At 43.2% G+C, this 27,600-nt stretch overlaps 1 protein-coding gene across 4 annotated transcripts in view; it reads right to left on the bottom strand.

The window, feature by feature from the left end:
• The window catches only part of PLA2G4A (phospholipase A2 group IVA), a 177,558-nt gene extending 157,285 nt beyond the window's left edge, over nt 1-20,273 (bottom strand). For 3 of the 4 annotated variants that reach the window (XM_061634009.1, XM_061634010.1, XM_061634011.1), the window contains exon 1: nt 2,497-2,649. The gene's annotated coding sequence lies outside the window, so the exon portion shown is untranslated. Of the gene's footprint in view, nt 1-2,496; nt 2,650-14,804; nt 14,933-20,198 lie in introns of those variants that run through there. The other variant, XM_061634012.1, reaches the window with a different exon arrangement.
• Between the last annotated feature and the right edge of the window lie 7,327 nt (nt 20,274-27,600).

Below are 27,600 nucleotides of genomic sequence, written 5' to 3' on the forward strand. Positions count from 1 at the left end.
CGTCATTACAGTAAGAGAAGACAATAAATTGTTAACAATAGAAAAACTAAGCCAGGACAGAGAACCTGTGGTCCTCTAAATGTCATTCGATTCCAGCTCCCATCAGTGCCAGCCAGTATCGCCAATGGTCTGGGATGATGGAAGCTGTAATCGAAGAGTGGCTGGAGGACTACAGGTTCCTCATCCCGGAATTAAGCATACAGTTGTTAATTCCATTCATTATTCCAGCACCCCCCTATGCATTAACGATAGGCGTGCCCTTAAATAAGTAATTAGCATAAAGGTGGTACTAATACAAATGTGGTGTAGTGGTTAGAGCAGTGGTCGGTAGATTTCAGGCTTGCGGGGCCTACTTTGTGTTTTTGCTAGAACTCCAGTGTCTCTCAACCAGGGCCAGGTGCAGAACAGTGGCTTAGGGGATGGAGCCAGTTATCTACTGCATCCCAGAAGACATACAGGCTGGGCAGCCAGTGTGGTGTAATGGTTAGAGTGTTAGACTAGGACCTAGGAGACCAGAGTTCGAATCCTCATTCTGCTATGAAGCCCACTGAGTGACCTTGGGCCAGTCACTGTCTCTCAGCCTAACCTGCTTCACAGGGTTGTTGTAAGGATGAAATGGAAAGGGGGAAACTATCCATGTACACCACTTTGAGCTCCTTGGTATATAAATATAAAAAATAAATAAACATATATGCAGATCAGGTATTTAAACACAAAAGTCTAAAACTGGCCAACAGAACTGCAGAAATAACTGGCCAAAGGCAACTAATTAATATTCACAAATCACACTGAGGTGAGGTACAATAAGAGTCTGGTGAGATAAGCGATTAGCACAAAGCTAATCATGGCAGATTATTTTAAGCTTAATACCAATTTTACTTGGTATTGTTAAATTATTGGGAGTCAGGAACACTTGCTGATCTTTTGTAAATCACTTACAGATCTACCAGTAGATCTACCTTTTGTCCACCCCTGCGTTAGACTGCTTGACAAATCCCCACTCAGCTTTGAAGCTGCCCATCTTGAGTCAATTTCTCTCTCTCAGCCTAACCTATTTCACAGGGCTTGTGAGGATAAAATGGGTGGGGGAAGGAACAACGTACCAAAAAGAAGCCTGGTGAAATGAAAATGAAAACAAATTTATTAATTTAAAATATACTGATATTTTGGATGGGCCTGGTAAAGACATTAGGCTCTAAGACTGTATCGCTTAGATTTAGCCCTGCTCTGAACATATCTTTAAGATCTATTTTCAACATTGAGGCCTTAGGCATTACCCTAGTTTCTCTTCAACATTACTGCTGTCAGTTTTAGAGCACTGTATTCCTAAAATACAAGCTGAACATTTCCTACCATACCCACAACTACAAATATTAATATTAGATTACATGCAGTTTAGATCAAGAGCTGGAAGGAGAAATAAGTAAAGTCTGGAATGTAGTACATCAGGGTCACGGATAAACTGAGGAAAATAACACACAAGCAATCTACAAATTACGTTGATGCTTGAGTAAACAGAAATGGATATCAATCTGTACACACATCCACAGTGCTTTCACACTTCAATCCCTTACGTATATATTCAGAAGCCTCCTATTGTATTCAACAGGGTTTACTCCCTGCTGCTGTTAAGCATGCACAGCAATGCAGCCTCAGTGACAGAAAAGTATCCCTGCAGGGAATCCTTTTAATCCCCGGCTCAAAATCCTGGCTCTCCTTTTTGCATTCGGAAGCGGTGCAGAGCAACTGAAGAAGCTCCCAGCTCATTTGATAAAACGTTTCTGTGTTGTCAAACATTTCACTGCCTGTGTTCTGAGGACTGTGGCAAAATGGGCTTCTACTCAGTCGTTATTTCAACCTATTTCATGTCATATCAGTTACAGAAAAATTACACAAATTTCTTCCCATTTTACAGATGGAGGAACTGGGACCATCATGCAAAGACTTGCATTCACATAGTAAATCAATCACGAAGGCAGGATCTACTCAAACACTTTACACACTCGACCACAAAAGCACGTGGAAACAACAAAACGGGATGATTAACCCCATAATGTGGAGGGCGGGCTCCTGCGCTTTTGGTCCCTAAGAGCGGAAAGATCAGTACATGCAATTTTTTCTCACCCATGCAACGTAAGGGGTACAACAAACAAATCAAAATTTCGTAACTTTCAAGGCAATGTCATGCTGGCTATTCTGCTTTGCAGCTGGCTACCCAAGCATCTCATCTAGTTTTACAAACAGCCCGGTAAATTCACAATCCGCCCAATACGTCTGAATAACAGTTTTGTTTCAACATTGCAAGTCGAAGTGATTTTATTTTCTTTCTTACTTTCTTTTTTAAAATCTCTTTTCCAAGTAGAGACCGAGCAAACGGCTTCCCTATTTCCTTAGCTAATACAGTCACCAGTTCGGATCCATCACCTTGCAAAGAACCCCACTCCAAGTTATCTTTCACATAAAGCCCTCGCCTCCCTCCCAAAATTGGCAGCTTACAGTTGCAGCGCTATAAGTCAGAAAGCCTCCGGGGCTCGCACATCCCGCGATCTTCCCTTTCTAAAACAGGACTTTTCTTGAGGGATTCCTCACCCTCCCTTTCCCAGGCGGGCTGGACTGAAAGAGTTGCCATTCGTGCGCGGAGAGGAGTAGGCGGAGCCTCGGGAGTCAGCTGGTCTGGTTTCTTTAAGGCGGCTTAGAAAGTTAATATCAAGAGCCCCGACTCCCGTCCCCCATTTGCTAACGTCATGCGTTGAGTGACGGACGAAGAACTGACGAAGGAAAGTCTCCCAAGCGAGTCTTTAATGAGGGCCAGTTGAACAGCAGACGCGCAGCGCCTCGGATGTGCCCGTGTTACCACATCTGAGCAATTACTCGCGCTCTCGTCTCACTTTTTGAGCCAGTGAAGCAGCCCCGCTCTTTTCTTTTTCGGAAGTAAGCCCCGCTTCAATCTAAAGTGAGTGAGCAGGCGGCTACAGCCTATTTGACTGCGGGTGTTTGACTCCATGAAGCTCACTGGTGACTCTGGGCTGGTCACGGTCTCTCAGCCTAACCTACCTCATAGGCAGAGCTTGGAAAAGTTATTTTTTTTAACTACAACTCCCGTTAGGCCCAGCCAGCATGGCCACTGGATTGGTCTGATGGGAGTTGTAGTTCAAAAAAATAACTTTTCCAAGCTCTGCTCACAGGGTTGTTGTGAGGATAACAGTAGGAGGGGGAGGACCGTGTTTGTACACCACCTTGAGCTCCTTGGAGGAAAAGTGGGGTATAAATGTAATAAATCAATCAAAGGTGTAAGAGCAAAAAGCAGGGAGGAGAGACGTTTTAAGTGAAAAGAACAGCCGGGCCAGGGGAGTGTTTAATTAATTTATTTATTTTTATTATTTTATTTATACCCCGCCTTTCCTTCCAGCAGGAGCCCACGGTGGCAAACAGACACTAAAAACACTTTAAAACATCATAAAAAGACCTTAAAATACATTAAAAACAAAACAATGTTAAAAACATTTTTAAAAAAACCTTTAAAAACATTTTTTTAAACAAGGGTTAAAGATATTAAAAGACATATTAAAAGCAATACTAACACAGACGCAGACCTTAGCCCCCGATCGGAATCACCCTGCCCGCTCTTCGCGGACGTTCTGCAATATGTCTAAGTTTGGCCCTTCAGGATTGCACTGCAAAGGTGGTGTCGTGTGCACAGAGACTAGGGATTAAGCCCCACTGGGCACAGTTCAGCTTCCTTTTCCAGCCTTTGGGGCCCCAGATGTTGCTGGACTACAATTCCCATCATCCCCATCCAGCATGGCCAATGGTCAGGAATGATGGGAATTGTAGTCCATGAACATCTGGAGACACAAAGGTTGGGAAAGGCTGGAGCTAAACGGTTAGGATGCTGTCATTAATTTGGGAATAAGCAGCAATGAGATCTGCTCGGGCTGCACAGGAGAATAGGCTTCGACACAGGAACACAAAGATGTACCTAACAGAAAACGAAGATGAGGAATAGCGTTTCTAGTCATTCTACTGGGGTTTTCCCCCACCCCGCACAAGGAATGCTCCATTTCTTATGGGGAGTGTGGATTTGCATAGTTATGCACAATCCGTAGGCTGTAATAAGTTAAAAGCAGCTGCGATCCCCACCAGATGGAATGAGATCTCTGTAAGAAAATAACATTTGGCAATAACACAGTTCCAAAAATGCACTTCTAAAAGAAAAGGGAGGCCATATGTCCTACTTTATAGAGGACGGTCCTCTACTGAAGGATGCCAAAGGACATCTTCTATTTGAAGGACTAAAGTCCCTACACCCATTTAAAGATATAGGGTGCTGTTCAATGTTAGGCCTACTCAGAGTACACCCACTGAAGTTAACAGACATAATAACTTAGGTTCATTCATGTCAGTGGGTCTGCTCTGTGTAGAATTTGGTTGAATACAACCCAAAGACGCATAAGAAGGGAGACCAGGGGTCTTGAAGTTACACATCAACAGTTGTCTCCTGGACAGCAGACTGAACAGGTAGGCACAGATATCACAACCTTCCCTACTTTGTGAGATGTATTATATCACTATTTCAATTATAGTAATTATTTCCAAATTTGTATTTGTACATAAATTAGAATATACACATTTTATGCAAAACCGTGTCTCCTTTTGTCCTCTTTTTTGACGATGCATAAGTGGCTAAAAGAATCCATTGCTGCTTACAGAATCCTCATCACTACAGCAAGGTACCACCTGCAAGAGGACCGCCAAGGGAAGAGTATCACAATCCAACGGCACTCCCGATCTGTAACTTCAGCTATTTCAGTACTTATTGTACATGTCATTCTACTGTTTGGATATCTGCCCAGGTCCACCTGACCCAATACTTGAGGAGGAAATTGAATCTAGTTTACTACACTTACACCCAACACTAGCTACAAACTAACCCTTGCTTCTATGTTACAGCCCCCTAAACCCTAATGTAAGGAAAAGCTTGAGAAATTACTTACCTTCAGGTTAGTAAAAAGAGAGTTCAAAATATGTTGAGCATTGTTAAATTGAAAAGCTAAAAGACAGAACAATTCTTCAAGCTATCCAATCAGTAAAAAATAAGAAATAATGGTTTTAAGCAACTGAATGTAGATCTAGGTCTAACATTTGCAGGAAGGGATTCTGAGGAACTGAGACAAATAGTGGTAACAGTTGGCTGGGCCAAGGAACAGTTGGCTGGGCCAAGGAAGTGATTAATGCCTCTTTACGAGAGGGAGTGGTCCCTGGCTGTCTGAAAGAGGCGGCAGTGAGACCACTCCTGAAAAAACCTTCCTTGGACCCAGAGGATGTCAGCAGCTACAGACCAGTAGCCAATGTTCCGTTCCTGGGCAAGATCCTGGAACGTGTGGTTGCTGACCAGCTCCAGGCGCTATTGGATGAAACCGATTATCTAGATCCATTTCAATCGGGGTTCAGGCCTGGTTTTGGCACTGAGACTGCCTTGGTCGCCCTGTTTGATGACCTATGTCGGGAGAGAGACAGAGGGAGTGTAACTCTGTTGATTCTCCTTGACCTCTCAGCGGCTTTTGATACCATTGACCATGGTATCCTTCTGGAGAGGCTTGCGGAATTGGGAGTTGGAGGCACTGCTTGGCAGTGGTTCCGCTCCTACTTAGCGGGTCGTCTCCAGAAGATAGTGATTGGGGAAGATTGCTCGACACCGTGGGTTTCTCCAATGTGGGGTCCCGCAGGGTTCGGTTCTGTCTCCCATGCTTTTTAACATTTATATGAAGCCGCTGGGGGCGGTCATCAGGAGTTTTGGAGTGCGTTGTCATCAGTATGCTGATGACACACAGCTCTACTTCTCCTTCACATCTTCTTCAGGTGAGGCAGTCGACGTGCTGAACCGTTGCCTGGCTGCGACAATGGACTGGATGAGAACTAACAAACTGAGACTCAATCCTGACAAGACTGAGATGCTGTTGGTGGATGGTTTCTCTGATCGGATGGTGGATATATACCCTGTCCTGGATGGGGTTACACTTCCCCTAAAGGAACAGGTGCGTAGTCTGGGAGTCATCTTAGACTCTTCCCTCACACTTGAGGCTCATGTAGCCTCGGTGGCCCGGAATGCGTTCTACCAACTTCGGTTGGTAGCCCAGCTACGTCCCTATCTGAGTAAGGAGGACCTCTCATCAGTGGTACATGCTATGGTAACCTCGCGTCTGGACTACTGCAATGCGCTTTACGTAGGGCTACCTTTGAAGACGATTCGGAAGCTACAGCTAGTGCAAAATGCGGCAGCCAGACTGCTAACAAGAACTAAGCGGTCTGAGCCTATAACACCTGTGCTAGCCCATTTGCACTGGCTTCCAATACGCTTCCGGGCCAGATTCAAAGTGTTGGTACTTACCTATAAAGCCTTATACGGCGCGGGACCACGATATCTGTCGGAACGCCTCTCCCGATATGAACCGGCCCATACACTACGGTCTACTACGAAGGCCCTCCTCCGGGTTCCGACTCATAGGGAAGCCCGGAGAGTGGTGACAAGATCTAGGGCCTTCTCAGTGGTGGCCCCCGAACTATGGAATGGTCTCCCCGAGGAGGTGCGCTTGGCGCCGACACTATCATCTTTTCGGCGCCAGGTTAAAACCTTTCTCTTCTCTGAGGCATTTTAATTCCTGTTAATTGTAAATTATTATATTTTGATTTTAGACTGTACAGTTTTGTGTACAGTTTTGTGTTATTTTTATTGTATTTTTAATGTTCACCGCCCAGAGAGCTGTTGCTAGTCGGGCGGTATATAAGCTTAATTAAATAAATAAATAAATAAAGTAACGAGAGAGGAAGTTCTAGGCTTAATGGACAATATAAAAACTGACAAATCACCAGGCCTGGATGGCATCCACCTGAGAGTTCTTAAAGAACTCAAATGTGAAATTGCTGATCTGCTAACTAAAATATATAACTTGCCCCTCAGGTCGTCCTCCATGCCTGAGGACTGGAAAGTGGCAAATGTAACGCCAATATTCAAAAAGGGATCCAGAGGGGATCCCGGAAATTACAGGCCAGTTAGCTTAACTTCTGTCCCTGGAAAACTGGTAGAAAGTATTATTAAAGCTAGATTAACTAAGCACATAGAAGAACAAGCCTTGCTGAAGCAGAGCCAGCATGGCTTCTGCAAGGGAAAGTCCTGTCTCAGTAACCTGTTAGAATTCTTTGAGAGTGTCAACAAGCATATAGATAGAGGTGATCCAGTGGACATAGTGTACTTAGACTTTCAAAAAGCATTTGACAAGGTACCTCACCAAAGACTTCTGAGGAAGCTTAGCAGTCATGGAATAAGAGGAGAGGTCCTCTTGTGGATAAGGAATTGGTTGAGAAGCAGAAAGCACAGAGTAGGAATAAACGGACAGTTCTCCCAATGGAGGGCTGTAGAAAGTGGAGTCCCTCAAGGATCGGTATTGGGACCTGTACTTTTCAACTTGTTCATTAATGACCTAGAATTAGGAGTGAGCAGTGAAGTGGCCAAGTTTGCTGACGACACTAAATTGTTCAGGGTTGTTAAAACAAAAAGGGATTGCGAAGAGCTCCAAAAAGACCTCTCCAAACTGAGTGAATGGGCAGGAAAATGGCAAATGCAATTCAATATAAACAAGTGTAAAATTATGCATATTGGAGCAAAAAAACTGAATTTCACATATACGCTCATGGGGTCTGAACTGGCGGTGACCGACCAGGAGAGAGACCTTGGGGTTGTAGTGGACAGCACGATGGAAATGTGGACCCAGTGTGCGGCAGCTGTGAAAAAGGCAAATTCCATGCTAGGGATAATTAGGAAAGGTATTGAAAATAAAACAGCCGATATCATAATGCCGTTGTATAAATCTATGATGCGGCCGCATTTGGAATACTGTGTACAGTTCTGGTCGCCTCATCTCAAAAAGGATATTATAGAGTTGGAAAAGGTTCAGAAGAGGGCAACTAGAATGATCAAGGGGATGGAGCGACTCCCTTACGAGGAAAGGTTGCAGCATTTGGGGCTTTTTAGTTTAGAGAAAAGGCGGGTCAGAGGAAACATGATAGAAATGTATAAAATTATGCATGGCATTGAGAAAGTGGATAAAGAAAAGTTTTTCTCCCTCTCTCATAATACTAGAACTCGTGGACATTCAAAGAAGCTGAATGTTGGAAGATTCAGGACAGACAAAAGGAAGTACTTCTTTACTCAACGCATAGTCAAACTATGGAATTTGCTCCCACAAGATGCAGTAATGGCCACCAGCTTGGATGGCCTTAAAAGAAGATTAGACAAATTCATGGAGGACAGGGCTATCAATGGCTACTAGCCATGATGGCTGTGCTCTGCCACCCTAGTCAGAGGCAGCATGCTTCTTAAAACCAGTTGCCGGAAGCCTCAGGAGGGGAGAGTGTTCTTGCACTCGGGTCCTGCTTGCGGGCTTCCCCCAGGCACCTGGTTGGCCACTGTGAGAACAGGATGCTGGACTAGATGGGCCACTGGCCTGATCCAGCAGGCTCTTCTTATGTTCTTATGTTCTTAGGTCAAGCCCTAGAATTGCAGTGGGGAACCTGCAGTCCATGGGCTGGATCCAGCCTACCAGGGCCTCCCTATGCAACTTGCCAAGGACCTGGCAAACCTCGGTCTCATGCCTGAAGCTCCACCCCTTGGAAAAGGCTAGGGAAGCCTGTTCGATCAGAAGCCTCTGCCTCTTCACCACTGCTCAGAAATCCCCAAACGATTCCTCCCTGCTCGCTGCACACAAAGAAAACACAATGAAAGAAAGGGAAGGGAGAGAGAAGTGTGCTGTATGTGTGTGTGTTGTGTGTGTTGTGTATGTGCAAGGCAGTGGAGTGGTCTTGCCCACTGCTAGCTCTGCCCCTGTTTACTTTTATTTTGGACCCACTGCTGGCATGCCCTGCCCCAAAAGGCTGGCCACTAGAGGATGGGATCCTTAGGCTTGAAAAGGTTTCCCAGCACTGTGCTGGAGAGAACATAGTATGGAAGCAGTTCAGTACTGGAACTAGCTGGGAATCTGGAATCATCTTGCATGGAAATTTCCAAGAAGTGGTGACCCTCAGCTCCAGTTCTCCATCACATCTTATTCAGGTGAGGCCGTGCAATTCCTGGACCAATGTCTGAAGGGTTGGATGAGGGCCAATAAATTGAATCTGAATCCTAGTAAAACACAAGCCCTGCAGGTGAGTGATTCCCAAGTTTGGAAATTTGCCAGGAGGCCTGGTTTTGGCAAGGCTGCACTCTCCATGAAAGGGCAGGAACATAGCTTGGGAGTACTAGTAGGTCTATCCCTGTTGGCACAGGTGTCATCAATAGCTAAGTGTGCTTTCTTCAACCTTCAGCTGGTGTACCAGCTACAGACATTCTTGGACAAGAATAGCTTGGCCACAGTAGTGCAGGCCTTGGTAATCTCTAGACTGGACTACTGCAATGCACTCTACATGGGGCTATCCTTAAGGCTGGCTTGGAAACCGCAGGTAGCGCCAAATGTTGTGACCTGGCTTTTGACTGGAGTAGCTCCACATCAGCGTATTACAGCATGCTGAAAGTTCTGCACTGGCTGCCAGTACATTACCAACCTAAGTTGTCCAAGAAATTAATCAATTGCCTATCCTGGATGAAGGGACAGCAACGCAGTCGGGGCGTGCTTCTAGATCCAGCTTTGTTACTGGAGGCCCAGAGAGCCTCAGCGGCTAGAAGCACCTTTCACCAGCTGTGCCTGGTACAGCAGGTATGACCATACCTGGACCAGAGAGACTGACTACAGTAGTTCAGGCAGTGGTGACATCAGGACTGGATTACTGCAATGCACTCTATGTGGGACTTCCCTTGCACTTCATCTGGAAACAGTAGTTAGTGCAGAATGCTACAGCACAGTTGCTGACAAGAGTGAGAGCCTGTCAGCATATAACACCTCTGCTCAGAGATCTGCACTGGTTGCCAATTTGTTACTGGGCCAAGTTCAAGGTGTTACTCTTGGTATATAAAGCCCTTAACAGCTTGGGACCAGTTTACTTCTGGGATCACCTTACCCCATACTCAACCACTTCAATGTGTGAAACTGGCACTGTTACAGGTGTCACATAATAATCAAACAGGAGAGAAAATTTCAGTGAAATTCCTATCAGTGGGGTACATGAATATTTGTGTGTGTGCTTGCCATACTTTCAAGGTGGCCAAGGGGTGTTTCACAATATCCGTTATTTTATTGTATCAATCATCTATCTGTTTTGTACTCTGCAGCCTTCTGGGGTCTCCAAGTTTCTGGGGGGAAACCATGACGTCTTCAGCTGGGCTTTCCTGTATGCATAGGAAAGTGAGGAGGCTACCTGCTATGCACCTGATTGTTCTTTTTTTTTTCCCCCCAAGTGTGGTATTTTTAAATTCAGTGCACCAGTCTCAGGCCCTCATAGCCAGCCCACCTGGCTTCCCATACTTCAGTTAAAGCTCAGGAGGAAACATAGAGAACTTCTCCTATGAAGCTTTTTCAGATCAGAAAGTGCAGGCAGAGAAGGAGGCTGAAGAGCACTGGAGAAATGTTTAGTGGAAAGAAAAACACACACAGCAACAAAAGGAAGCTGAACCCTGCAGCCACAAAAATTATAGAGGGATTCTACAGAAATACTAGGTGCCCCGGGAAAGGCAGAAAAATAGAAGCCTCTTCTGCAATGAAGAAAAGTTTTGGGAAAAAATGGAAGACAGGTTTTGGCACAGTACTAATTTTTTATGGCTTCTATTTTGTAAGTAAAACAACAGTGAGACTTGATATGGAAAGTCACTTTTGTCCACAGGAAACAACACATGGAGACCTGCAGCACTTTATTAATTACAACACAGGTCATTAGTTCTCAGAATATTCTGTTTGGCTTTCCTGGTGCTTGTATTACAGTTAAAGAATAACAGCACACCTTATTTTGCTTCCTAAATAGATGCATTCTTAATTAAAATGACTGGAAGCTTTTTTTCCCCCTTTTTCTTTTTTGTCTACAGCATGTGCCAAACCTAGATCAGAACTCTCTTCACTACACCTGCACAGCTTGTGACAAACCATTGCAACTGCAGATCCCCATATTTTGTGGCCTCCCAAGAGCTTTACAACAGAATTCCCACATCAATCTTCATTTTTAAAGTCTTGGGCAGGCAGCAAAATGTGCAGACCGAGCTCCATGGTGGGGTGCTCTACATCAGGACCGGATTTAAACTTGTTGTGGCCCTAAGCTATAACATGAGTGAGGCCCTTCCCTCTTCAACAAATAATAAAAATTTTAAATGTAAAATACAGGCTGTACAATTAAACGGAATTTGATAGTCGTGTAATATAGGTATTAAAAATGCAAGTTATATGTGTGCACATTCTTTATTTAGAAGTTTGTCAAACACATAACAATTAAACAATATAATATAAGGTTATAATATATAAATCAGATATAATATAATTTATATATACACACGGGCTGTTTTCTGTAAGAATCCAAAAGGCCGCATGTGTACGGCGTTCTATAGAATTGTTTACTGTTTACTGTTGTCTGCAAGCAAGCCACAACAATGATATTCATTACCTACCAAAAATTATCTTCATTTTGTATGATGTTTATGGTTTCCCAGTGGCAATGTTGTAAATGTCTTTCTTTCTTTCTTTCCTACGCAAGGCCACTCATAATGTGAGGCCCTAAACTGTAGCTTGTTTAGCTTGTATGTAAATCCAGCCCTGGTCTGCATGATTGGTGAGTTGTCCTTGCCTTGGTGGGTTGCTAGTTGTACAAACCTGCACTTGATCATAGTTAAGACCTTAGAGTTGCCAGTCTACTGCTATTTTTAAAAAAAGTGGAAGCCCATTTTATCCCACTCCAGTTATCGCTTCCCATTAATCACTCCTTCCAATAGTGAATTCAAATGGTGAGTGCCATTAGGATTGTAGCCAAATCAGGGTCACTGTGAAATAAGAGGTAGTATCAGCATGCTTGCAGAAATACAAAACATATATTTAAATAAACTAAAAGGACTCAACATCTCTAGGAGGACTGAGCATACTCAGTAGCATGGAATGTAGAATGACCACTGCAAAAGGAAAGCTTAATGGGGGAAGAAATAGGATACCCGCTTGGAGGAAATTGCTGCCCGAAAGCCTTAACAGGAATGTTAGGAAAACAATACCCTGCAACTTAAACATAACAAAACCACCACTTTTTATTTTGTGCTTTCATGCATTCTTGAATGCTGGATTGAGTGAGGACTGGAAGCTGTGTGCATGTGCAACATTTAAAATAACTGTAGTGCCCTCTGTCTTCTCAGAGCAAAGTTTCACAGTCCTCAGTAGTAGTGATGAGGAGATGGCTGGCTGGCTGACTTAGCAGCTCATTCCTTTTCTCAGCCTTTCACTGAGGACCAGTGGCCAGTAATGCTGGTGGCCTAGAAGGGGAAAGCAGAGAGCGTTCTGACCAGCCAGTGGCTTCTAATCATGGTTGACAGAGCAGCCAGGCCAGCTTGGCTTCCAGGTCGGGTTGGTGCAGTCACCATGCCTACTATTGGGATGGCAGCAGTCATACATTTTGCACCAACACTTCCTACCTCAGCCCACTATCTACTTGCCTCTTCACTTGTCTGTCTATCAGGAAGGCCCACAGGTTGGTTGTGTATGTATGTTGGTCACTACCTTAGCTAAATGGGTCTCCCATAGGCTAACTAAGCTCCAGTAATGTAATTAGGGGCCTCAGGGATGTGGGAACCCCAATGATGTAACTAGGGGGTGTGAAGAACTGAATGCTCACCTTAAGGCTACCAAGTGCTGGAATCTGGGAGCTAATAAAGGTAAAAGTTCAATTCAGCTCCAGCTTGAGTTTTCCTTGGGGTCAACAGCCCTTCATAGGAAAAAGGTTCCCCATCCTTGCCTTATATTAATAATTTTGTGGGGGCGAGGGCTCTGCCGGGAAATCTGTTCAGCAACCAGAATATTTTATTTCAAGAGCTGACAGGGTGATTTCCTCTTTTTGTCTCCATTTCCTATACAATTTGAAAATACCTCCTTGGGAATGTAATGCATTCCATGAAACCCTGAGGTAGATGAAGTGAAATACTGCTTATACAAGCATCTTTTGCATATTAGGAAAAAAAGCAAATGTGGAATCCTGCTTTTGAGAAGGAGGCAAAACATTATACTGCCCAGAGTATCTCACATGCTCAACATACAGCCTATGGACTAGCAGAAGCTGGAGAGCAAAGTTATTAAAATGAGACATAAAACGCTTTCTTTAGACAACACAACCAGAGGGAAGTGCATTGAGATAATTAAGTGTGAGGAGACACTTAAGTGTTTCCGGACAGTGCTGGCCTTCCTACCCCCTCTCTCACTGCCTGGGACTCCCACTGAGCCATTTGCAAATTTGAGTCACTTCTGGCACATCTAACAGGAGTAGATTTAAAATGTGCACATATGTGAAATGCAGCTTCAAGGGCCAAATTCTAACCCACACTCCCACTTAGAGAGAGAAGGCAGTTACAAACTTTAATAATAATATTTAACACTTGTAATAATAAAACCTTGTAATGTGAATGCTTCTGTTCACTGTTCCAGTCAGTCAGTCATGCCTTCCTCCATAATCTCCATCCCTCCCTCCACCCCATGATGTTCCCACCACCCAGAAATAGACTGGCTGCATCTTGTGGCCACTAATCATTCTCAGTGCCCCCCTTCCTGTTTATGGTTTTTTTCCTAAAAAGATCTTGTACCTTGTCAAATCTTGGGGACCTCCAGAGTCTGATGATAACTCTCTTATGCATGGGTTGTGCTTTTTTAGCAATAAAAGCAACAGGACATATGCCTGAATATGAGCAACAGAGGGAATATTTGACATTTGTATAATGTTTTCAAGTGTTCAACATGCTGCATGTGCATTATCTAGGTGTAATTCTTCCAACAACCCTGTAAAAGTAAGCCAGTAGCAGGGACTGAGGCTGACAGAAAGTGAGTTGCCTAAAGCAACATTTGAACAGATGTCCCTATTTTTAGCTTGTTCTCTTCGCCGCTATGCTCCACCTTTTCTGCATTTTAGCTATTTTATTCAAGATCAGACATAAGTCAGGATCTCAAACTTGTGTGGCTTGTTTGTGGTCTTGGAAATGTGATGTGTTCTGCAAAATTATATACTGTTTAATTTAGAAAGACTTCAGAAAACAGCCTAAAGGTGTGTACTATGAAGCAACCGTTATTATTGTATCACCAACTAGCCAGGGCTGGCCCAAGACATTTTGTTGCCTGAGACAAAGAAAAAAACAGCATCCCCGAACCTGCTGCCACCATGTACAAAAGCTGCCACACAGGCACTTTAATCTACAATGGTGCCAATGGGGCAGCATCCTCCGTTGCATCTGTGAACAGCAAGCTAGCTTAGGGAGTCCAGGGCAGGCCATGGAACACACACAGCTCCGTCCACTCCCCCATCGCTTAATATTTGCCACCTGAGGCAGCTGACTCATGGTAGGCCTGGCCCTGCAACTAGCTATATTACCTAGTTAAAACATTTCTATATGATTTCTGGGGCAGTTCATCCCATTTTACCCTTAGAGCCATCTTGTGAGGGGTGTTAGGCTAAGAACAGTTTCTGCCCCACCTAACAAGGAAGGGTGGCTACTGGGCTGGGCTGTATATTGACATCAGCTTGCATTGTGGTGTATGTATATGCAGCTCAGTGGTATATGTGGCATCAGCAAGCTAAGCTTAGCATCACATCACACCCTCGCACCCCCCCTCCCTCTCTGAAGGAAACAGGAAAAAAATTTGTCTGTAACTTACACAGCAATCCAACTCATGGGAAGCCAGCAGAAGGGGTGCCGGTGGAGGACGAGCTGGTGGGAAGCTCTGTGGCATCCATTTGCCATTCAGGAGCTGCTGAGCTGGCTGAATGTTGGCTCAGCCAGGAGCTGAGAGGAAGAACAGAAAAGAAAAAGGCAGCTCTCGTGAATACCCCTACCAGCAAGTAAGAGCTCCCCACTGACTTACAATAGAATTATTTCAAATTGTTATTTAGTTTGCATAGTTTCTTATTTAAAATAACTGTAATTAATTCCGGGTTTGTTCCACTCTGATAAGGACCTTTCACATTTAAAGTTTACAAATTCCAACTATTTATCAAAGTGATGTTGAATTGCCCTCCCTTAGCAGTCAGCCAAATTGTTCATACTCATGCCTGATATGCTTCATCAACCTCCAAATATTTTATTGGTGTTGGCTGATCTGTACTCATATGCAGTTTTGAGGGCCAGATCAAAAGTGATAATGGGATTCTCATGATTTGCTATATTTCTTTTCTCCTTTGTACCATCACTACTATGATTCCTTGCCTTCGTTACTGCACCATCCATGTGCCACAGATGATGGCTGCCCATATTTGCTGAAGTGCCTTCAGCAAAAGGAACCCTGTCTGTGATTGAATACTGCCTGCAGGAAACATAAAGCCTTTGTTTTAGGACTGACATTTGGCAACCAAGGTGGAGTAAACACAGAAAAACTTTACATTAAATGTATGTTAATGGTATCTGTTTTGTTTCATTTTTAACATACCCTCCCACATTCCAGAGATTAAAATAGGGACGCTCTTGTCATGTATTTGTGATGCCCCAGTTTTCACACCAATGATCCTTGCCTGAGTTACTGCCTCCCACTACGACATGCTGCTGAAGGCTGTTCATGCTGAATGTTGTATTTATTTGGCAGAATGTACTTCCAGCCTCAGTTAGGCACTCACAAGCCCTGCCAATTTACATTGAAGACAGCTTAACTTTTTTCATTAGAAACTGAAAAGTGCTTAACACCAGCTGGATCATGCACATTCTCGATCATAGGCTATCTTGCACTGGTTTCTGAACGAGAGGGTGTTAATAAACTGATCGTAACAGTTTCCTTTAAACAAAACAAAAAACTCTAAGAATGTTTAATCTCACTCCAGATCTGATTGTATTTATGATTGAACAGGGGCAACTGAGAGCCTCACTACATGTTACTTTGTGTGACTTGTAGCAATGGACACCAATGGCAGGGGTTTTTTTCCTAATGCTAACTGCAGAGTGCAGGGGGGATTTTTGTTGGGATTGTAGCTGGAGGGAAGGATTAAAGCCTCCTTCCCCATATGCTGCAGTCCTTAAGGAGATTGCACCCATAATGCCTAGGAATAAAGCCACACAATTAATATAACATGTAGTTAGATCCTTAAATTGTTACATTTACTACCAGGCCAGAGGGTTATGTAATGGAGGGTAGAGGGAAGCAGTCCACTGGCATTTTGAGCCGCGCGTACGTGGACTCATCTATATGCATGTGTGCACTAGTATCAAGATGTGCACATTCCACACTCAGAATTTAACTTCTGAGCTACAGACCTCCGGGACAGTGCTGAAACTTGAGAAAGTGCAACGTTAGGAACTAACATTGGCAATATTTTTAAATGGCATCCCCACAGTTTCTCCAAAAGACAAAATAGAAGCAAACTTATTTACCAGGGACAAGTGCCAGAAAATATGGAGGTTGGAGTTTCTGTGTTAATTACTGCTATTTACTCATTGTTCCTGTGAATGGGTTGGGATGGAAACTGGCGATGACACCAAAGTTTGTAATTGATTTGGAATGTGAACCTCAGTGATTGGTTATACCTTACAAGCCAGGCATTACAGCTCCTGAATTCTTCTCTGAATTTTAATCAGAGACAGAAAATAACTCATTGCTCACTGCTATATGTAAACCATTACTGTGTTTCTAGGTACAGTAGGGCCCCACTCATACGGCAGGTTACGTTCCGGACCCCCGCTGTAAAGCAAAAACAGCTGTAAAGCGGAACCCATTGAATAGAATAGTGCATGATGCCCAGAAAATGCTGTAAAAGCGGAACAAGAGCTGTATAAGTGGGGCTTTCATCTAATTGCATCTAATTGAGACCGCTGTATTAGCGAATCTCTGTAAAGCGAATCTCTGTAAAGCGGGGCCCTACTGTACTTTCCTCATCATGGCCAGTTCCAAAGGATAGCACATTGAGGTACTTGCCAGGGTCCTGATCCCAATAGGGGGATTACTAATGAGATCTGCAAACACTAGATGAACAATTCAAAGCAAAGGCAAGTGCCTATCACACAATCCAATTCCATGTGAAATGTACTAACACACCAAAAATAAATATACCAGTCTGTGGTTGATAAGAGTATATAGGTATAGAATATGGCTGGGCTTGGCAATGAAGATGCTGACAAGAGTGAGTAAAATAAATCATATCTTTACTGAAAGTTAGCTTTTGTAAAGGCTATGCAGAAACTATTTTCTTGGATCACATAGTTTTCACCAAATTTTAACAGCAAAATTATGAAGATCAGCTTCAGTATGAGAAAAATATGGCTTTCCTTGAGAATTCACTGATGGGAAGGGAGAGGAAGGGAGAGGTAGGGTGTGGCTGAGATGATAAGGACTCAAGCTGTCTTTACATTTTTGATTTATTAACTAATGTCCTAAACACAGTGCACCCTCTAGTGCCAACTCAAAGGAAAATCCTTCAATTGTCCACAGCTATCTAGGGCCTTTTGTGATACAATTATTTTTCTTTGTCAGAAAAATACATGTGGAAAATATTGTCTTAGAGTGCAAAAATCTGTGACCAGGATCCAATTCCTGTTTACAGACATTTGTGTTTTTAAAAAAGAAAAAGAATGCTATGCCAGTGGCTCCCAAAATACATGAAAAGTGTTAAGACCACCTGGACATTGGCTTCTATAATAATTCAATAATTGACATTCCTTAAAACACATCTAATTTTTCTTGCAATTTCCTGATTCATATGGCTAATGTTTTTATTTGGGCCAGAGATTTCCAGAGTCTCCCAACATTGCTGTTCACTTTTATTGATAAGTACACCTACATACCAGAAATATTATTTATTATTTTATTTATTGCATTTGCAACCCACCTTTCCTCCAAGGAGCTCAAGGTGGCACACTTTGTTCTGCCCCTCTCCGTTTTATCCTCACTACAACCCTGTGAGGCAGATTAGGCTGAGACACAGTGACTGGCCCAAGATCACTCAGTGAGTTTCATGGTTGAGTGAGGGTCCAACACTCTAACCACTTTGCAGCTTAAGGTCTTCAATACATTTACTTAACAAAGTCTGCCTTATGAAAAGGCAACTTCAGTTTTGTTAAGTTTTAAATTTCAGTTACTATTATTATACAGCCACGAGAATGGCTGTATACTATGGCCAGCATGGATTTTTCACATTCTGCAATGTTAAATTGAAAACATCCCCATGACATTCTGATGCTTCCCATAAGCTCATTTCAATATAAAACCTTACCAAACTTACAGTCCTGAACTCAGGAACGCTTGCTTAACAACCCTCTCAATTTCATGGCGAAACACAAAACAGTCAGAGAGAATCGAGAGTTCAAAGTCTAAAAAGAGAGGGGAAAAACCCAGAGCCCTTTTTGACTTTTTACTGTCAGAGTTCTCCTAATCCGTTGAAATTAATTAAAAATCAGCCATGTTCACAGAGTACCTGTAATCCTAATACTGACCTTGCCCCCATATTCTGACCTTCATCTTCTGCAGTTTAAAAGTTTAAAAAATGCCTGGCTGATTTTAATTAATTTAAGAAATTTTTGCTTGAAGCCAATGATAATACGGCACATGCTCAGTAAGAACCAACTGTCAGTGTTCTAAAAGGCAGACTCCCAGCTGCCTGACTTGGCTAATCAGGGAGCCACACCCACACCAGTCTTTGATTTCCCTTGAGACAATCATGGCTTCCCTCAAAGAAACCTGGGAAGTGTAGTTTGTGAAGGGTGCTGAAAGGAGACTCCTATTCCCCTGAGAGAATGGTTTAACAGTCAGCCACTCTGATTGAAGGTTTGTGAGGGGAACACAGCATCTCCTAGCAACTCTCAGCACCCTTCACTAACTACACTTCCCAGGATTCTTTGAGAGAAGCCATATTGTCCAAAGTGTAATAGAGGCCTGGTGTGGATGTGGCCAGGGAAAGCTTTGTTTTAAATTTGGGTGGGAGGCTACATGTGCCTTCTGTAAAAAAAAGGTGGGGGAAACCCTGAAAAGCAATTATACTGTTCACAATGTTTTCCTTTTGGAAAGGAAAGGGTCTTCCCTTCTGCCCAGTGCCCACCGATCCAACTTCCACTCCTCCCCCCTCCCTCCCCCTCCCCCAGGTCATTGTTGGAGTATGACCTGGGAGGCCAGGGTTCAAATCTCCACATAGCCATGAAGCTCACTGGGTGACCTTGGGCCAGTCACTGCCTCTCAGCCTCAGAGGAAGGCAGTGGTACAACTACCTCTGAATACCATTTAATCCAGTCGACTTGAAGGCAGTCCATTTCCATTTTCAAACATTTGCGCAGAAAATAAACCCATTTAACTCAAAATGTATGCAAATGATCAAACTCACCCTCCCTTCTCCTCCCTCCTATCCCCTCCCTCTTCCCTCACCCCTCCCTCCCCCTTCCCTTCCAATCCCCTCCTTCCCCCCTCCTCCCCCACCCCCTTCCCTTCCAAACCCCCTTCCCCCTCTTCCCCCTCCCCTTCCTCTTCTTCCCATGGTCCGTTTTACTTATCTTAAGCATGATTGCACGGAAGTAAATACCATTGAACTCTATAAGCATGCAAATGATCAAACCTGCCCTCCCCCCTTCTGTTGCCCACCTCCAGTATGCTCCTTCCCCCTCCTCCCCCATGGTCAGTTTTACCTATCCTAATCATGATTGCATAGCAGCAAATCCGATTGAACTCAATAATCATGCAAATGATCAGACTTGCCTTTCCCCTCCTTCCCCTTTCCTCTCCCTTCCTCCTCCCCTCCCCTCTTCTTTCTTCCTCCTCCCCTGCCCACTTCAGCCCTCCTTCCCTCCCCCCTTGTCAGCTTTACCGATCCTAAGCATGATTGCATGGGGTAAATCGCACTGAACTCAATAAACATGCAAATGATCAAATCTGTCCTTCTCCCCTCCCACCTCCTGCCTGCTCCCATTCCAGTCCTCCCCTCTGCCTTTCCTCCCCTCCCTCCTCCTCCTCCTCCCTTCCGCATCCCCTGTGGCCAGTTTCACCTATCCTAAGAATAATTGCTGGGGTCTAAATCCCACTGAACTCAATAAGCATGCAAATGATCAATCCATTCTCAGCAAACTTGCACAGGATCCCATTTCTTACCTCCCGGATTAAAAAGCAGGGAAATTCACTAATAGGCAAAAAAAGCCCTTGCGGTTTTAGAAGCGGCAGAGGCTTCAGTCCCTTACGGAAACCTCGGCCACCATCTTGATTGATGGCAACCTTGTGCACGCAGTGCGTGCAGCCGCAAGGAACAGCAGAGAAACGTAGGTGAAGCAGGTGGCGGGCAGCAGCGGCAGCAGGTGGCTCAGAAGCTGTTGTCTTGCGATCCGCGGTGCGGCTCGTACCACAGATCACGGAAGGGGAGCAGAGGGGCCCGAGGCAGGTTGATGCCCAAGGGCCCCAGGATTCCTGGAGCCGGCCCTGCAAGTAACCACAACAAATGCTCTTAAAATACACTACTTTTTTGTAACTTTCTCTTGTAGATGTTGAAGAGAAGACCTTTGGACTTTGCTACAAATTTTCACATGCACATACCTACATACATTGAAACTGCTCCCTCCTCACACACACATTGAAAAATAATAATTTTTATTATTGGGTTCTAATATTTTAACATTTTATTGTTTAATGTATTTTACTTGTACGTCGCCCAGAGTGGCTGGACAACCAGCCAGATGGGCGACTAATAATAATAATAATAATAATAATAAAAATAAAAATAAAAATGGCAGCCTATTGTCTGTGTAACAAATCCAAGTTGCCTCCACTGAGTGACAGCTGAAGACAGTCTATGAACATACCAGCTGCTATCAACAGGTAGGAGAATAATGGTCCATGATGGACAGGAGAAGCACAACCGTGCTGTGTTTGAACAAAAGTCTATCACCTAAATGAAAACTATGTAAAGAGATTGTATCCCAGTTCTTTAAACTTTTGCAATAACTATTTTTCTCAAGTGGGCATTTAAGGATTTCCCATTATGACTGGTTAGCTTGCTTTACTTTCCCTAATATCTATCCTCAAGGAAAGGAATAATAGAAGTTACAAAGGTTAAACCAGCAGAAGAGTGCTACACGTTCTCATTCAGAAATATGGAATCCTCCGTTTGACTGAATTGTGCCATAACTATACACAAAGCAACTCCTCATAAACACTGTAACTTCACTTGGAAATTCTAAATCTTTATGGGCTTCCTGCGGAAATGTGTACATGTTTAACATTTTGTTGTTCCACTAGATTAGCGAAGGACAATTAGCACTATTATTCACGTTTCACTCTCTGGTGGTATTTAGCACATAATGAATGTAAATAGCTGGAAGCCAAAACTATCGGAAACAATAAATTATGGTTGCAGTATGAGTTTTGCCAGAAAAAGGGGTGGGATCAAATGCTAAACATTTACAGGACATAGGGAAAAATACTGGCCAACTCAAGGAAATGTTTATTGCATCATAGTAATCAACATAAAGTAGCACTAACCACTGACAATTTCCATACTTTTCACCATAGAACTGATTCAAGATGGAACATTCATATCACCTCAAACACAATGCTTTAGCCCTGGCATACACACATCATCAATGGGCCCCTATCCCTTGCCTCTCCCGTGCACATGGCCTCACGTAGGCAGTGGCTGCTCCATGCCAACATTCAACCGTGCATGCTGCTGATTCATGCGATCCAAGGGATGGATGCTAATTAGGATTTTAAAAACTATATATATACCCGATGTTTAGTAAAAATTCTCCTGATCATTTGGTAGGACAATACAGACATGAGAGCTTGTTCCAGACTTCCTTAGAGATTCATGGTCTGTCTTACCTTATCCTCTTGACTGGAAGCAGCTCTCCAAGGATTTAGGCAGAGATCTTTCTCAGTCTTATTTCCCAAGATCCTTTTTAACTGGTCATGCCAGGGACTGAATTCAGAATCTTCCACATGCGAAACAATTGATGTAGCACTGGATTATAGCTCTTACTTGCAAAGTCCATTGGGTGAATGTGTGATTCATCAAGTTCTCCCATGGTGCGAATTAGCTCTTGGTCTGACTGGATCTAATATTGGAAAAACAGAACTACCAAGTATATTGTCTAACTGTAACTTTACACTCCGTAAACAATAAGACGTTAAATTCAGTTCCATATTAGCTCACAATATAGTTAAAACCAGGCATTCTTTTCAATGACTATAGTTAAGGTTGTTGCATAAGCAGGGGATTTAGCAGATATTTCAGTAGCTGAGTCATCTGCACAACAAATATGTGGCTAAAACGTAGAAAATAATTTCTGCATGAAAAAAACAAAGACAAACTGCATAGTATCACTCATGGACTCAAAGGACAGAATTGCCAGGTCAGAAGCATCCCAAAGCCTGAGATTTCAGGGGCGAGCCCTAGTGATGTCACAGGGGCAGGGCTTAGTGATGTCATGGGGTGGGCCTTAGTGATATCATTAAGCATGATACATTAAGCGTCAACCACTGTTGCTTGGAGCATACAATTCAAACAAAAACATTTCTCTGATTGGAAATTAACATAGAAATCTTAGCTAAAAGATAGAGCCTGGGTAAGGAACATTTAATCTCTACCTAGCTGCTTCTGGCAAAAAGGATTTAAGTGCTCTCAGGCCAGGCCAGTCACCAGAAGGCCACTGTAGGAAGAAAGGAGCCTAGTGTTGTGGAGATGTTAGATAGGAGCACTCAGGAGTAAAGGTGGATGCCCCTCAAGGCTGCAATTCTAAACACACTTCCTAAGCCCCATAGAACTCAATAGGACTCACTTCTGAGTAGATAAGGTTTGGATTGTGCTGTTGGTAAAGCGTGACTAGGGATCCTCTGCAAAGATATCCATATCCAAGCAGGGTTGGCAACCCCTTGCCTGAAATGCCTTGCCCCTATCTTTTAACATGGCTGCTCCAAACTTCTTTACAGACTTGACCCTTGACTTCTGAAAGAGGTCTGAGAAACAAATAAGAGTAAGAAGATTCTCTACCCTTTTCTGTCTACCTTGTGGGCTTCTATAAACTTACTTTGACAGGCAACCAAATTCCAGTGAGTAATAACTGACAGAGAGAAAACACACATGGGTTGATCTACCTTCATAGGCAGCAGCTTGGGAACAACAACAATTGCATCCACATTTCCTAGTATATGAATTCTCTTTTACCACTATTGCACAGGAAACAAATCATCATGCAACCAACAAGGTACATCATCAGTGGGTTTAAGGGGATTGAGCTGAGCGCATGGAACCACCGTTCTTGCTTCTGTGGATACAAGGGAGTGAGGTTAAAGGTAAATGAAATGCAAACTGAAAAAGAAAAAAAAAGACAGTGATGATTTCCTAAATGCAATACCATACCAACAGCAACAAAATTCCTATGCGTAAGGCAGAAAACTTAGCATCTCACAACCAGTCAGGATTCCTAACCAAAATCCAAAACTGAAAAAAAATCGCTAAACCCCCAAAAAGACAACTGTACACGTGGACATCACCAAATGGTCAATATAGGAATCAAACTGATAATATAATTGGTATTTGAGATATGCAGGTGATATGATACTCTTAGCAGAAACCAGCAACAATTTGAAACGAATGCTGATGAAAGTTAAAGAGGAAAGCACAAAAACAGGACTACAGCTGAACATCAAAAAGACTAAGGTAATGACAACAGAAGATTCATGTAACATTAAAGTTGACAATGAGGACATTGAACTTGTCAAAGATTATCAATACCTCGGCACAGTCATTAACCAAAATGGAGACAATAGTCAAGAAATCAGAAGAAGGCTAGGACTGGGGAGGGCAGCTATGAGAGAACTAGAAAAGGTCCTCAAATGCAAAGATGTACCACTGAACACCAAAGTCAGGATCATTCAGACCATGGTATTCCCAATCTCTATGTATGGATGTGAAAGTGGACAGTGAAAAAAGCAGATAAGAGAAAAAATCAACTCATTTGAAATGTGGTGTTGGAGGAGAGCTATGCACATATCATGGACTGCAAAAAAAGACAAATAATTGGGTGTTAGAACAAATTAAACCAGAACTGTCACTAGAAGCTAAAATGATGAAACTGAGCCTATCATACTTTGGACACATAATGAGAAGACATGATTCACTAGAAAAGATCATAATGGTGGGAAAAACAGAAGGGAGTAGAAAAAGAGGAAGGGCAAAAAAGAGATGGATTGATTCCATAAAGGAAGCTACACACGTGAACTTACAAGATCTGAACAGGGTGGTTCACAACAGATGCTGTTGGAGGTTGCTGATTCATAGGATTGTCATAAGTCGTAATCAACTTGAAGGCACATAACAACAACAATTCCACAAATGTAATACATGGAAAACGTATCAGCGCAAGAATAAAAAGAGCCCATGTGGATGGGGGAAGTCATAAAGGAGACATGGTATAAAGTGGGAATTGATTTGTTTACCATGGCAGGTAGAGACTATTTGTTAGTTGTAAATTATTTTTCACATTACCCAGAGGTGGCATTGTTAGAAGGTATTACAGCACCACAGGTATATAGTGCATTAAATCGATTTTTCAAGACATGGGTTTCCACATCTGGTCCTGTCAGATCATGGCCCTCAGTTTTCAGGATATGAGTTCAAGAAATTTGGAAAGGACTATGGTTTCAGGCATGTCACATCAAGCCCAGGATACCCTCAGTCTAAAGGGCTGGTGGAAAATGGGGTGAAGGTCATAAAAAGATTATTTAAGAAAGCTACTGCTTCAGGTGAAGACCCACATTTGCCTCTTCTGAACTATTGATCAGCACCTTTGGTACATGATCTGTCACCTGCTGAGATTTTATTTAGCAGAAAGCTGAGAACTAGACTGCCTGGCTTGGTGAAGGATAGTCATAAGGGTGTTACTGATCTCTGCAAATATCGAAGCATGAGTAAACTGCAACAGAAAATGTACTATGATGAGGGGTCTAGGGCTTTACAGCCACTGAAACCCAATGACACAGTTTGTATACATGATGGTGACTCGTGGAGTCAGAAGGCACGTCTTTTGTGGGAGGTAGCTCCACGATCATATGAGTTGCAGACATCTGCAGCTTGTTCCAGGGCCAGAAGACAGGACCTGTAATCAGCAACAAGACATGAACCAGCTGCCTTCAAACAGTGGTACACTGGAAAAGAATTAGATCCTGAGATAGCGACAGAGGAAACTGGAGTAGCACCACGCAGATCAAACAGATTACGCCGAGCACCAGAAAAACTTACTGAGCACAATGCTAGTGTTTGTGTTTCAATGTAACATTACTATATTTTTGTTTTGTTTGAAAAAGGGAGATGTGGGAATAGTTAATTGTCTCTTTAAGAACTGTAGAGGAAATGTTGCTAGTCAGGATTGGTTGAAAGCAGATCACGGAGTGATGGAGCTCAAGGGAGCAAGGCCTTTGTGGGAAGTCTTATGCTCAGCAGTGTTCTACATTTATTACAAAATAATAAACTGTTTTGTTTGTAATCACAAGTCAAGTAATCTTAAGTAAAACAACACAGTATCCAATATAGAAGTCATATTTGGAGTAGACCGGTTGAAATCAATGGAAATGTAAGTCCATTAATTTCATTGGGTCTGCTCTGAGTAAGATTTAGTTAGATATCACCCTACATTTCCAAGAGATTTTACTGCTAAATCTATGCACTATTTTAACCGAAGACAGGTTATTCTGATATTATCACTCCCTAAGTGATTTTGGCCAAATTAGACTTTTCTTTCTTTAAAAATAACTGTGAATGCAGCAAAGAAATGGAAGGTAAATCTAGAAGAGGCCTGCGTACCTATTGTAGTCATCTCCCTAAAAAAGGTGACCCCTGAAAGGAATTTCAGATACCAATTACTTGCAGCCTATTCCCCTTTCTTTATGAAAACACCAATAGTGGAGGTAAGCATGGGAGAATGTCTGGTATTTCTACATCTGCACTGCTTCTCCTCTCTCTTCAGATGTGCTTGGTAAAAGCAGGCAGCTGTTTATCCAGCCTGCTGCCAGGGATGTCAACAGGATTTCCTGGGCCTGGTGCACTGTATGTGGATTGGGCACTCTACATCCCTCCCCCTGAAATCTATTGACAGAAACTGCTGCTTATGTACATATATTAACTTAGCCTAGCCTACTGTTGAGCCTCAGCTCTCCCTGGAAGAGCGGGGAGGGGGGAGGCATGACTTGCAGGCTCCTCAGCTGTCAGAAGGTGCGGAAGACCCAGGACTTGTTGAGTCTGAGCAGGACCTTGGGAGGGGAAGTGAGCCTGAATTTGAGCCAATTCCCACTGATAGCGTGATCTCAGAAGAGGAGAGCAAGCCGCCTCCAGTTGTCGTAGAGGAGCTGTTGGGGGAAGCTCAGGAGAATGTGCCAACTCCTCCCTTGCCAAGCAGTTCTCAGGATGCCGCCAGCATGACGCAGCCTCCTGACCTCGAGTCTGCTACCCAGGAGCAGGTGTCCTCCGATGATCCGTTGGAAACACGCCCCCCTTCACCTCGCTCCTGCCGCCGTGAGAAACAGACAGGGCAGAGACAGGACTTGCAAAGGAGTCAGAAATTACCCTCGAAAACGTTCCCTACTTAAGCTTGCAGCTCACAGTGGGGAGTTGCTGAGTCAACTTCCTTTATTCACCGCACAGCATGTCTAGAGTGTAGTTAGGGACTCTAAGTGAGTTAGTGTAGGTTTTTCTATGAAGAGTAATGCCTTTGATGTATCCATTACTTTAATAAAACGAGATTTAATTGCACCCGCATCTCAGACTCGTGGTTCCAGCTCTGGACGGGACACCTACCTCATAGGACTGTTGCAAAAATAAAAGAGGGGGCAAGGAAGGATCATGTACACAACCTAGAGCATCTGGGAGGAAAAGCAAGATATAGTCATTCACAGATCATATAAAAAAAATAAACATGTACAAAGTCAGAAAGGCAGTCCCTCTACTTGCTTTAGTGGCAACACTTCATTGTCCTGACATTTACAGCAAAATAACAAAAAATAAAGTTGCTTTTTAACTTACCCTAGCCTACCTCACAGGACCGTTGCAAAGATAAAAGGGAGGGAGGGAAGGATAATACACACAACCTGAGCTCCTGGGAGGAAAAGCATGATATAAATATACAATAATAACAACAGCAAATACTCTAAACATGCCCAGTTTCACAACATAGCAACACACACAACATTTTGCCAACTTTGACAATGGAACAGGCACTGTGACACATGCCACGTAGTATTTGTTCCAAGTTTGTAACAAATCATTCTTTTTATGTGGCACTTCCTCCTTGGAACTCCCTACCTATTGACATCAGGCAGGCATCTTGGCAGTACTGTATTCATTTTGGTGCCTGCTTACTTTTTTTTTTGTTTAGGCAAGCCTATCCAGACACACAGATGTTGACGTGTTTCAATTTTTTTAGTTAGTAGCTATTCCATTTGTTTTAAATACTTTAAAGTATTTCTTTTTAACTGTTTTATGGATACGTTTACTATTTTTTGTAAACCA

Source organism: Rhineura floridana, chromosome 6 (genome assembly GCF_030035675.1).
Source record: "Rhineura floridana isolate rRhiFlo1 chromosome 6, rRhiFlo1.hap2, whole genome shotgun sequence".
Classification (NCBI taxonomy): Eukaryota; Metazoa; Chordata; class Lepidosauria; order Squamata; family Rhineuridae; genus Rhineura; species Rhineura floridana.